Source organism: Calliphora vicina, chromosome 2 (assembly GCF_958450345.1).
Source record: "Calliphora vicina chromosome 2, idCalVici1.1, whole genome shotgun sequence".
In the NCBI taxonomy this organism is placed as follows: domain Eukaryota; kingdom Metazoa; phylum Arthropoda; class Insecta; order Diptera; family Calliphoridae; genus Calliphora; species Calliphora vicina.
This window is the reverse complement of record NC_088781.1, coordinates 107,371,246-107,385,865: the sequence shown is the minus strand read 5'-3', so window position 1 is coordinate 107,385,865 and position 14,620 is coordinate 107,371,246.

The following is a 14,620-nucleotide window of genomic DNA, read 5'->3' as shown; positions in this document are numbered from 1 at the left end:
AATGTGGTTTCAAACATTTTTTCGCAGTCTTTTCCTTAGTGGTGTAGTATTAAAATGAAATGTTTTCGTATGTACTTTATTAGCGAGCTACCATATTAAACAATTCATTGTATAAAACAACTAAATAATATATTTCCTAAATATCTATATATATCACCACTTCTTAAGTTCCCACAAAAACTTCCTCACTTACAAAAAAAAGATCCAAAAGATTCTTAGATTTCGTACGTAGCATGTCCAAAATGTAGAAGGAGTGACAATTGACATTTAAACATGATATAAGCAGGACAACTAATTGACAGATATCCCCATACAACAATGTAAATTACTCTAACACAAACACACACAGCTACTCAGAGTCACAATCAAACCCACCCAGCGGCGAAAAGAAGTAGTAAGCAGGCCTTCTGGAAGGCCTTATTTATCAGACACAAGGCCTCATTGCTCCATTCCATACTCATATATTTTTTACACACGATGTCCTAGCCAGCCAAGGCCTTCTTCAACAGGCCTGATAGAAGGCCTTCTTCAACAGGCCTGGTAGTAGGCCTTCTTCACAGGCTTGTTATCAGGCCTTTTGTATATTATTTGAATAGCTGTCACAATTATTTAAAAAACTGTCATTTCTAAAGGTAATTTTAATAATTACCTTTAAAAATTAAACATATTACAAATTATTTTAATTTGTTTATAATAAAAGCTCGTAAAAAAATTCACACAACGCACAACCGCGTTGTCAAAGAATTTAAGCAAAACTATTTTAAGTTTACTTCTTTTTTCTTTTCACTTTTTGCATTTTATTTTGTGTTTGTTGTTTTGTCTTTGGAATGTGATTTTTTTAACGGTATTTTGTGCTTGTACTTTTTTTGCACCAATAAAAAGAAGGGAGCAGGTAGGCCTTCCATAAGGTCTTCCTGAGAAGGCAAGCGAGCATGAGTACTGGATCTAAAAAAAGGTCTAGGAAGGTCTTACAGAAGGCCTTATAGCTGAAGGCCTCAAAAATTTCGCCGCTGGGCAGCATGCATCCATACTTACTCATATGTACTTCCACTGCATCTACATACTCGTAACTCTGTATGAACTATCACTTTCAAACAACCTACAACTAAAACGTGCTTGTTGGCTTGATCGTTTGATTGCTCTGTTTGAGCCATGCTAGTTTCTGTACTGCCGGCAGTTGGAACGAAAATAACAAACCAAAACAAAAAAAGTAAACATTATTATCGTCACATGTCGCTCACTAATTGATTTTTCTTGTCGCCTGTTTGTGTAGTAGAATTTTCTCGCGATTTAAGCTTGATCTTAAACAAACACTTGCTTTGTGTTGCTTTGAACATGGTTGCCAAGAGTAAATTGTGGTTTCATGTGCTGCCAGCGGCAGCAGCTGCAGCAGTAATCACAACGACAGCAGCTGCAGCAGCAGCAACAGAAAGCGAGCAACCATCAACAAGTACATACTTACATAGAAACAAGTAACTAAACATGATATTAAGGAGGGTTCCGTCAGAGGTTTAAAGGAATAGTGATTTAGTTGAAATAATCAGCACAACCTCCTCTATGAAACTGATCAGTTTTACTATGGCGCAGACTAGTATTGCTTGGTATGAGCCTATTCTATGATCTGGAATGTTTCAATGATATGTCACTGATGGACCTAGTCAAATTTGTCAGAAGTACAATGACGAAAACATTTTTTTTTAATCTTCAATGTTCTTAACTGAATAAATACAGATCCGAAGTTACTGCCATCGAGGATAGTGCTGTCACTAGAACACCACACGTTGACGATATATATACAGCTGCCATGATACTAGACACGAGTTTGGATGTGGTTTCGTAGTCAATTGGAGAACTAAACATCTTGTCTCCAGGTTTACTCCAGTGGACGAACGAATAGATAGGATACGTATCAATCCGTACTTATTTGTGCCCATGACCGACGAAGGATAAAGTCAAGGAGAAATGGGAAGGGAAGAGATATTCGATCCAACAATCGTCAGATTCAGTCTGACTTGAGACTGATATCCTTTGCTGCGGCACGAAACATGGTAGTGATACTCACAAGGCAACTCGATACTCACAAGGCAACGTGGATATCCCCTGATCAATTAACGAGAAACCAAATTGATCACATTGTTGTTGCCAACATTGACTCGGATAGTTACCATGTTGCAGGTAAGATTCTCACTCGTCTCATTTTAAAGAGAAACACATTAACGATCCAACAGAGGAAGCTGGAGGTCAAAAAGGTGCACGCACAACAAACTGCTACCGCCTATTCCACTCAACTAACCGAAATGCTACAAGAGAGCATTCATTATCCCTATGATATCTGCGCAGAATGGCAACGTATTGCACACTCCATGGAAACCGCGGCAAAATCCGTACTTAGGTTTCAAGTATCTCACCCCAAAAAAACTGATGCAAGATCATCTGTTAAACTAGGAAAATTCCTCTCAGAGACGTTTAATACCAAACGAGGTTTTAGACAAGGTGATAGTATATCCTGTGATCTATTCAACATTTTGTTGGAAAAAATTCTGCGTGATGATGCAGTTAATAGGGCAGGTACAATATACAGCAAGAAGCATATGCTATTCGCTTATGCTGATGATATTGATATCATGGGGCGGACTGTGCGTGAGATGACTGCAACATTCTCTAGGAGTCGGCGAAAGTGTGTCGGGTAGTAAATGAGGATAAAACAAAGATAATGGTACCAACGAGCAAGGAAGCAGCAATACTGGCTCAATATGTGAACGTTGGTGGCCATAACTTCGAGTTAGTAAACATATGTTTATATCTCGGTACCGCCATAAATCAAACAAATAACATCAGTTTGGAGATACGACAAAGAACTATTCTTGCTAATAGATGCTATTTCGGGCTAATGAACAAGGTGCTTTCACGACCAGCTGGTGGGGTGGGGTGCTTGAGTAAAATATTCTCCGCAAAATATATGGACGTAACTGCGTCGACGGAGACTATCGCCATCGAATGAATCACGAGCTATATGAGTTGTATGAGGATATCAACATAGTTAAGCGCATGAAAGTGCAACGGTTGCGCTGGCTAGGGCGTGTCATACGTATGAATGAGAATTGTCCTGCGAGAAAATCATTCGAATTCGATCCCGAAGGAAAACGTAGAAGGGGAAGACCCAAACTCCGGTGGAAGGATCAACTTGAGGAAGATCTCGCAAAACTTGGTGCTAGAAACTTGAGGCGAAGCGCATTAGATCGACGTCCATGGAAAACTATTCTGAATCAGGCTATATTCTCCATTCTCTGAAGTTTTAATTATATCAAAGATTAGATGTGTGATTCTTAAGATAATGCTTCTATTCCTTTCAACCTCTGCATTTCTCACAATCACCATATGCAAAATAACATAGCAAGAAGAATTCATAGCTCTGCATTACATTACATTTTGGTTTACATACAGGCACAAATGTTTAGGTGTTGCTTACAATTGTTGGCGTACAATTGGCATGGCAACTTTGATGTGAATGATTATAAATGTGTTTAAAGGTATAGACGAAAAGAAAAAAAGTGAAAAAAAAAACAAATCACACAAAAACCGAAAGTAAGCCACCACCAGTAATTTCAGCTAATTTGCCATAAACAGGCAATGGCTAAGGATTTCGACAGGCTAATAATGTTTTGTAGCTAGTGGTGAATCAAACAAAGTACGAGTTTATAGTCAGAGTCAACCAGCAGAAGTGGAAATTTTGCTCGGACATGACATTTGCTTGACAGGCAACATCAGTGTTGCACCAGTACTGCCAAGTATGTGTCAAGTGCTGTGTGCATTTATAAATTTAGGCTAAAACATTGGCATAACACCACTCAAAACTTAACGAATACAGAGCAGAGCATAAACAAACTTATAAAAACAAACAAACAAATATTCATTGCAGACGATCGCTATCTCATACTTGTTGTATGAGTGGTTGTTGTGGGATAATGTTGTTATTGTTGCTGTTGTTCGTTATAGTGTTTGCGTTTTTGTTTTAGTTTGTGTTGTTCTTTTTCTGTTGGTTCGATTATTTTTCTTTGCAACAACTTCAATTTGCCGTTTGTTGTTTGATATTGACAGTTTGTCACTTCATTTTTTTTTTGTTTGTCTTTCTTTACCTCATATGTTGTACACTCCTTTTTTTCTTCATTAATTTTTTATGAAAGAGTTGCCATTAGGATTTGAAAAATGTATTTATTTATCAAATAATTATGCCATTTTTTGCATAAGTCAAGAAGCCATAGCATAATAGATTTCATGTTTTCAAGTTCCAGTTTGATAAAGTTGTCAAGAGAAACTTATAGAGGAATGAAGAAAAAGCTTTAGAATTGATTTTGGGATGGAAACGCAGCAATAGTTATTGAAAGCGTACCAATTAGCTGCTGGAATAATTATGATGGCGGAAAACACACGAAAGAAATACACTGAATGGAATTGCGTGGCAGAGTGCAGAAAGCCAATGAGACGCTACAAGACTTCGCAATTTTAACGTTTGGTGAGCCTTTCTTATCCCGGCGAGGATCATCCGTTGCTGGATAAATTCCAGATTGAGACATTTGTAACGGGAATCCATGATATTGACGTAAATTATGCGGTATGTGCCTTAATGAAGCCATGAGTTGAAGAAGTCGTCTCAGTCACTTTGGTATAAGAATCAAGGTAGTCTCCACACAGCAAAAATATGAGGTGCCAGATCTTGAAGTTGTTGCTGAGAAGAGCAGAAATATGGTGAATGCTGTAGGACTAAAATCAAATGTTATAACTGCGATAAAGTCGGTCACATTCAGCGTAACTGAAAAGCTCCAATTAAACGACAAGGGCAAGGAAGTGACAGGAATCATGAAAAACACGGTAATGTGGACACGCTCTCAAGACAACCTTGCACCCAAGAGGACAGACGTCCAGAGTAATGCGTAATTAATGTTCGACTGATGCATGCGGATTCCAGTAACAATTGGTGTGATGCGCAAAGAAATTACCCCGTACTGGCAAAAATAATATCTGCTAAAGAACTAGACAGAAGCCCAATTAAGCGAAAAGGGCAAGAAAGAGACAGGAATGATGACAAACACGGTAACTTGAACACGCTGTCAAGAGACTGGAATCATGTAAAATAATGTGGACACGCTCTCAAGACAACCTTGCACCCACGAGGACAAACAGAGTACAGAGGACGAAGAAAAGTAAAGTTTAATTAAGGTTCGACTGATGCGTGCGGATTCCAGTAACGATTGGTGTGTTGCGCAAATAAATTACCCCGTAATGGCAAGAATAATACCTGCTAAAAACAAGACAGAAGCCCTTGAAAGTTGATGAAATCATATTGGGCCCTGTCTCCAGTTGATAAATGACTGCCAATACCGTATATGAGAAAGTGCTGACGACAAATCGGCGAGATATCTAATTGTGGTGTCGTCCTCTAAAATCAACGAAGTAATATAGGAGTTCCATTGGTGTCCCAGTGGTGGTAATTTCTGTGCGACAAGAACTCTTGAAAAGATAAAAAACGTTTATATTGGATCGGATGTCAAGAAGATGTTGCCGATTGGATTTAAAATTGTCCGCAATGCATAACAGACAAAAGTCGTGGACAAAATCAGTAGAACAACATGGGTGACCTAATATGAGCTCAGGCGGATTAAAATACCCAACAAGAAAATTAAAGCCAGTTACGATCGATCTGTGAACTCTAAAGGATTTAACGAAGTCCAGCTTTTACTATTCTATAATCTACAATATAAGAAAGGAATCAGGCGGATTAAAATACCCAACAACAAAATTAAAGCCAGTAACGATCGAGCTGTGAACTCTAAAGGATTTAACGAAGCCCAGCTTTTACTATTATATAACCCACAATATAAGAAAGGACTGCCTCACAAACTACAAACCCATTGGGATGGACGATACATGGTGATTAAATAACGTGGTCTACAGAAGTGCCCGAAATCTAAAATAAAGTTTGTACATTTAGAGATGAACAGGCTTTAATGGGAGACAATGTTACGAAATTGCATTAACGATTTGAATTTAACGGTCTGTAACTTCTGCTTGCAACATAAGGCATATTTATAAATATTTCCAGTGGTCGAAACTTCTACTTATCAACAATATTAATAACTGTCTGTCATTAACATTGATTATAAGTATAACAACATTAACTGTTAAAGCTGCTAAGGTTATACTCTAGTAATATAACATTCTAGTTTTGTTCGTTAGATAGATAATTCATGAAACTACTAGAAGATGGCACTTTGTGTATAAATAGTTATCAAAAATTGCTATCAGTCAATTTATGATAGGCGCTGTTAGAACTAAAATCAACTGCATTCCTGTATGTTCTAAAGTGTGTAATTTTAGTGTGTGTATTCCTGTGAATACACACACATAGTATCTTTTTAAACTGTTGTTGTGTAAATTTTAATAAATATATAAAAAGATGTTACAATTTTAAACTACTAAACTGCATTTATTTGCAATTAAAATAGTAAGATTTATTTAAAGGAAATAAACCATCGTTTTTAAAAGGTAAAAACGTAATAATATCAAATTCTGGTAGATACTTATCCACGTTACAAATATCTTTGGGAAAAAAGTACAAGAAATATTGAGAAGCGCGTAGTAAGCTATGTTTAACATAAAGAAAGCTAGAAAGTAGGGAATTTCTCAAGAGGAGAGCATTGTGCAGTAGTATTCTCAACGATAATAACTAAGATATTGTAAATTATATATCAGTGGTAAGGTAGAAAAGTATAGTTTTCGAAAATGTAAAATATTTTCAAATTATAATTGTTAACAATGCAACTTAACTATTCTGTTAATAATATATTGAATTTCAATGAATAACTTTTGCCCCTATAACGTCATATAATTTTTAATTTCTCCGCCAACTTGGTAACTCTAAGCACATGTCATTATTTCGTAACTAACGGCGGAATATTGTTGTACAACATCAATTCAAGTCATACGTTCATACATATTGTACATACATACACTATGTATGTAAGTATTCACAAGTATTAGTATGTAACTGTGCATTGTTGCAATTTGTTGTTTTCAATCTGATAAGTTGTGTTTAATTAGTTGCTCTTGTAACGTTTGACATTTTTCTCATTTACTGATTGAATGAACGAGTGAGTGAGTGAACGACGAGCGTATGTCGTTTACAACTGTATTGTTAGTAAATAAATTAAGAGGGTAGTGGGAATAAAGCGGCTAAAGTTTTTGCACAAAACTTTGACCATTATTTTGCTGCACTGTGCGGTCTAGATGGTCTTACAATATTTGCGATTTTATATACCTTAATTTCGAAATGGCATTTGTTAAAATTCAAAATAATTCATGGCATGACATTTACAGCTTTCAAAACATTTGAGTTGAACAACTCAATGTACTCGTAGTTTTGTTCGTTTGTTGTTTACTTTTCTTCTCCGTTTGTTTTGGCATCTTATGTGCAAAATATTGTGTGATAAATTTTCACATTGCATCTGCATTTTGTTTTGCCTTCAAATTGTTTATATTTTTATATGGAGTTTTTTTTTTTGTTGCATTTCCCAGGTAGTTAGAGGACGATGATGATTTCTTCAATGTGTGTTTTTTTTCAAAGATTTTATTTGAAATTTTTACCTCCACATTGCACATTTACATAAATTACTCAAAGTTTCAAACATGAATTATGTGTTGTTATTCTGTTGTTTAGTTGTCATTGCATATGCAGATTCATTCAATCCTCTAAAAGAAGCAGAAGATGCTACAAAACAAAAACATTACAACGTTTTGTTTATACGTTGTTCAATGTCAATGACAGGAATATGTGAAATATGGCAAAATATTGAATGGAATTATTTAAGTTATAGAAAATATATACATTAAATGTACAGAAGCATATACTGATATGTTAAGTAAATAAAGTTTTTAACCTCTAACTTATAACGCTCTAATCGACTACTATACATTTTATTAAATCAGAAAAGTTTTTAAAATTTGTTCAGATATCTTTCGATACACATATGGGCAATTTGACGAGAATGAATACCACGACCGAAATCCCAAAAACCCATGAAATTTTTTTTCAATATGATTTGAATAGGAGAAAATACTAAAATATTACTATGTGTAAGTATTTAGAACTTATTACAACATTTTATTGGCATAATAATAGTTTAAACTGACTATATTTAATTTTATAATTTAATTTAAAAAAAAAAAAACAAACACAAACTGCAAAGCGATTTGCTTGTCTGCAGTTACACCCAGAGTCTCTGGCGGGATCGAACCCGCAACCCTCAGATTAATAGTTCAGCACACTATCGACTGCTCTATCGGGGCACCCTTTTTTTTAAAAAAAAAAAAACTTTGGCATGTTTTAGGCGAAAATTGCGGTTAAAACTATGCTAAAGCTAGTGATGTGAAAACCTTGACTGATGTTAGTTCCTTTGATATTAAAAATATGAATTTTCATTATCCAAATTTTCAAATAATCCTCTTTAAAAAGTAAAGACATTTAAGTTATTGCGCCTAAAATTATCCCAAAACTAAAAATCTTGATTTATAATTATCTACAAAGTGAACAGAGAAATAACCATTTCAAATAGATTCAATTTAAGCGAAATAGATTATTTAGCTATACATAAACAACTGGAAAGTCCGAGAGTTGGAATTGTATTTGAGTTCTAAGCCTAAGTCTGTGAGAGAATGAATTTGTGAAAAAATCCTATATTTTTTTAAGTTCACTCGTGACATTCGATTTATATATTGTATGCTGTTCGTCATTTGTCTTCATCACTATATTTCGATCACCTAATTTTTTTTAATTTTAATTTATTTATATATTGAATCTGCCTATTTTCTTAGGACTAACAGTAAGTATTCAAATATTATAACTAAAATTAAATGTAATTACTCCCTAACGAGAGCATTAATTGGCAATTGGCTGATTAGCTCTACGAAGCCTAGACTGTGTTTGGCTCTGTGCTAGTATGCGGGTTCGGGTGGCTTTGTAACTTTTTAATGTATTTCTCATGGACTTTTTTAAACTCATCCTTTACCAATGGTACTTCTAGATATCTGTGGATGTTCTCATTTCTTATATGCCATGGTGCACCCGTCATGGTCCTAAGAATTTTTGATTGTGCCCTTTGTATAAGATCAATACTAGTATTACTAGCAGTTCCCTACAATTGGATTTCAAATGTTCAAATTGGTTTTATACAGGGTGACTTTCTAGACCAGGCTTAGCTTTGATCGGTTACTAATTAACCAGTGAAAGCAAAATGCTTTTAACTTCATGTGAAGTCTCTTGGTTTCTATATGACGCCGCCAAGTAAGTCATATCTAAGTGGTATATTAACATTGTTAAGTGTGACAACAGGTGGACAACATCCCCTCCTGATTATGAACGTAACATGTTTGCTTTTTAACTCATTTACTCGTATTCTCCATTTGTTTAAACATGTCTTCACATATCTTAGGTAGCTATCTATTATACTAAACGCTATATATGAATTTTCATGCCAGCTAATAATAGCGGTGTCATCAGCAAATGTAGAAATAGTTAATATGTATATCGTTCGTAGGCAAGTAAGAGGTGTAAATCAAATAGGCGGTAGGCCCAAGAACACTTCCTTGTGGTACTCCTGATCTAATCTTATATTCTCTTGTCACCTACCCCGATAGACCAGACGTAGTGTGCTTGACTATCAATCTTGGGGTTGCGGATTCGATTCCCGCCAGAGAATCTGGCTGTATCTGCAGACAAACAAAATGCTACGCAGTTTGTGTTTGTTTAAAAAAAAACCTAACCGTTGTACTTAACTCTGAATAAACGGTCCGATATATAAGATTCCAATAGTTTATGGCTACATGGTTTCAGCAAACATTTTATTTTATAACTTTGAAAGTAATTTCTGCGACCCTCTTCCAATTGAAGTGCTTTTTTCAGATTTTTACTAGCATAAGACAGCCTCTGTTTTGCGGCAGGTAATATATTTCTCTTTTGGAAAAAAAGTCGTTCAACATCTGAATTGGAAATATTCATATTAGTTTTTGGAAATATTTGACTCTTAGAATAATTAAAGCCGATACAATTAATGCCTTGAAGTCATTCACACATTTATCTATATTTTCCTCACACTGAATACAAAGATCTGTGTGGATATAACAGATTATATATTTTTTTTATATTTAAGCAAATTTGTTCTAAAATAAAATGTTTCAGTATGAAAATTTGAAATGTTAGTCCTCCCGTAATAAGATATTATAATTGAAGAATCATCAGAAGATATATCATATGAGATTTTTTTTTTCTTGGACCAGCACTCAGGGGATGACCCCTACTCATACAAAGTATTGTGTTGGAACTAGGAAAATAGGTTATGGGAGGGAGGATAGAGGGAGTAGTGTTTATGGACATTTGATTTGAAAGACTTCAGGAGGAAGCTTATTCCACATACGTACAGTACGGCTAAAGAAAGAATTTTCCCTGTAATGTGTTGTGCGATCTACTGTCCAGTCGACAACAAATTGATGTGCCCTTGCCGAAGAGCGTATGTTGCGTAAAAAACTACGGGTTTCGGGAACAAGTTTCCTAATTTCAGCAGAGCACATACCATTGTAGTATCGCTAGAACAGTGAAACACAACCCACATTGCGGCGATGTTCCAGTGAGTCAATAGAGGTGGATACCCTACTGTCACCGATAAGCATCTTCGCCCTCTCCTGTACGCGGTCGAGTAACTCCAAAATAGACTTCGAAGCACCGGCCCACACATGAGAGTTGTATTCCATTTTAGGTCGGATATAAGTGGTGTAAATAGTAAGGAGATCAGATGGAGTGAAGTATTTCTTACACGGTTTTAGAAAACCAAGGCACTTGAATGCTTCTTTCGACACTCGAAAAATGTGTGTTGTCCAGCGTATATCGCACTGAATACTCATGCCTAGAACATCAAGAGCTTCTGATTCCTTAATATTTATACCACCCATAGAAACAGATGGAGCAACATGATCTGTTGTGCGTTTGTGAGTTAACATAAACATTGAGTCTTGCGTGCATTGAAATCAACTCTAGTCGCACAACCCCATTCAGAGATTGTCACAAGATCTTGGTTTAGCGTATCATTCATATTTTGCCTCATTGCCCCAATATCCGACAGGTCTATAATTGAATGCATATGAATGGCAAATGTTGCTGTCATCTGCAAAAGAGTAGATAGGTTTTGAAGTTTGACGTAGAAGGTCATTTATAAAGATAAGAAATAGGGTAGGAGAAAGGACGGAGCCTTGCGGTACCCCTGAATTGATCTTGAACTCGTTTAATGAAATTCCATATATAACAACTCGTATAGTGCGATCTCTGAAAAAGCTCGATATAAATCGAGAGAAGTTATCACCGACACCAAAAGCAATAAGTTTCGCTAAAAGCGCACCTTACGCTTTAGAAATATCTAGAGCCACCACTTTACTTTCGCCAAAACGGTGTATGGAACGACACCATTTTTCCGATAGGAAGGCTAGCAATTCTCCCGTAGAGCGTCCTCTACGAAAGCCATACTGCCGGTCGCTGAGTAAATTGTTGGACTCTAAATATTTCACAAGATGGTAGTTAACCATACTCTCCATAACTTTGGAAAGTGCAGAGCAAATTGCTATTGGGCGATAATTTTCAGGGTTGTTAGCCTCTCCCTTTTAGGAATTGGCGTTACATTAGCAACCTTCCAACATACTGGAAATTTGCCGGCACGGTATAAAGTGCTGAAAAGGTTAGCTAATGAACGAGCTAGCGTCGAAGAACACTGCTTCAAGACCAGTGCTGGTATACCATCAGGCCCAGGAGACTTATGTATGTTGAGATCCGCTAAAACCCTTTTAACTGCACGAGCGCGAAAGAATATATCCGGCATAGTAACTGATACTCTTTCGAGATCGGGTAGTGGTTGATTTCTTTCCGGTAAGTTCGATTGAATTTCGATTCATATTTCTTGTTACGGCAAAGTCTGTTGGTTGTCCAGGGCACACAAAATCCAGGCCATTTTTGCGATCAACTAATGCTTTATAAAGCTGACTATCTCTGGGGTTTATTAGTCGCCACATGCCAGAAAGCGACCTAATAGTGTGCTAAATAATTTTTCAAACTTCTCCTTGGTCATTGAAAACCGTGGTTCGCTGTAGATCTTACATTTAAATCTCCAGCAAAGCTTTCCAGATGAATGGATGTTTCCTGCATTTAGTCTTTTCAGAATTCATCTAGGGGATAATGTTTTAAACGATTTCTAATTAAAATACCAGTACCACCATGTGTCTTACCGTCAAAATCATTTGTACAGTAGAATGTATAACCTGAAATATAAAATTTATACCTATTGGTAAGATGAGTTTCCGAAACCAATAGCACTTCAATATTTTTATTCTGCATGAAATGGGATACCTCTGATTTGTATTGGTTTAAACCGTTTAAATTCCAGAAACATAGTCTCAAATAACTAATTTTTTTAAGAGGATTTGTATCATTTGTTTCTGCGCTATTAAAAGCTCTTGTATTGTGTTTTGCATGGATGACATAAGTTTGTTATATTTTGGGGAACACTAGATTGTTGGCAACCCGTTCTCAAATATTGGCATAAGAACCTGTTCCATTCTTAGCCTGATCAATTTGAGTGGATTGTGAATTTAATTGAGTTGAAACTGCTTTTTTGTTCATTAACACTTCAGAATTGACTTGTGTATAGGTGTTTTCAAATTTGTAGGCTGGTGCTTCAAATGATTTCTCTTCTATTAGCTTTTGTCTCTCTCTTAATCTGTTTAGTAGCTCCTTATGCAATGAGCACCCGCGGTAGTTGGCTGAATGATCGCCACCACAGTTACCACATTTTCTTCTGAGACAATTCGTTAGGATATCACATTGTGATGAAGAATGAAGATCTCCGCATGCCACGCACACTGTTCGCAATGTGCAATAACACTGTCCAACAAATTGAGACTTTTTGATTGGAACAGAATAGCGATCCTATAATTCTGAAAGGGCATGTTGAGTAGATCATTTTTGTAGAATAAACTTATAGTCACCTGGTCGGAATTTTTTTTTACAGTGGGTCAAAGTTTTAATTTTTTGATCGAAGGGAGCAGTATACTAACTGAAAAAAATGTTGTAAGTTAATGTCAAAGAGAATACTTATGGTCAGAGTTATATTATGGAATTTTATGGGGATCATTTTTGTGGAAGATCTTAACCCTCTAGCTCCTCTCTTTAGGGTTCAATTCGACCCTTTTTTCGAGAAAATGAAAAAAAGTCCTTCCAAAAAATACATTTAAGGATTAAAATATTCGACGAAAATGTTTGCCGGACAATTTTAGTGGCGGTCACCAAAGATACCAAAGATGTAGATAAAGCACTTTACGCTTTATCTGAAATTTTCCGGCAAAAATTTTCGTAGAATATTTGAATCCTTAAATGTCCTTTTTGAAAGTACTTTATTTGATTTTCTCAAAAAAAGTTTCAAATTGACCCCTAAAGAGAGGAGCTAAAGGGTTAAGATCTTCCACAAAAATGATCCCCATAAAATTCCATAATATAACTGTGACTATAAGAATTCTCTCAGATATTAACTTACAAAATTTTTTTTAGTTAGTGTACTGCTCCCTTCGATCAAAAATTGAAAACTTTGACCCACTGTAAAAAAAAATTCAGAACAGCTGGGCTATAAGTTTATTCTACAAAAATGCTCTACATGCCCTTTCAGAATTACAGGGTCGCTATTCTGTTCCAAAAATGCTGTTGGACAGTGTAATTTATAGTAAGTCCAAACTTTTGACAATTGCCACATTGACGATTTCTTTTAAGAGGTTCCTCAATGATTATTCTACTATTTAACAGGTATCATGTGGGAGTTTCATTTCCTCTCAATTTATTTTTATCAGGCTCCAACTCAACTCTAACGGTTCACCAATAAATTTCTGGTAATTCAAACAGCTTGTCTATTATCACAAACGAACTTAAATGTTTGACCTTTTATAATCGAAAATTTTGTTTAGTATGTTCACGTTCAAGATTTTAAAACAATTACCTAAAATCATGTCTGGATGACTATCCATTGATTAACTCTTAGACCTCAAGATAATAGGAGTATAAACATTTCAGATCTTCTCCCTGTAAATTAACGAAATACGGAATAACTGACCAACTTCTGAATTTGAGAGTGTTTCTGAATTCTTTTAGACACAATTTGTGATGTACTCAGCAAGATCTATAACGGACGCTTGGTCGTTTTCCAAGTTTTTTTTTTCACTGTAGCACCATGTAATTGACCAAAGCTCAAATGTAAGGCCCACTAGCATAAAACTCTTAAAAATATTGTTATCCAGTCCAATATAGATAATCCGATAATCGCTTTAAAGAGCATAAATCTCTTAAAAATGTTGGAAAAAATTTAACAGATAGAGGTTTCATATAGAAATAAATTCCACGACCTAATTTGATAAGGCACACTACCAAAATCCACTAACGAAAAAAAATATTAAAATTTTAATAGAATAACGAGGGACTTGAGGGACTATTACTTGTTTAATTTAGTGTTTAAAAAGCTACGATAACTAAAAAATTTTTAACTGT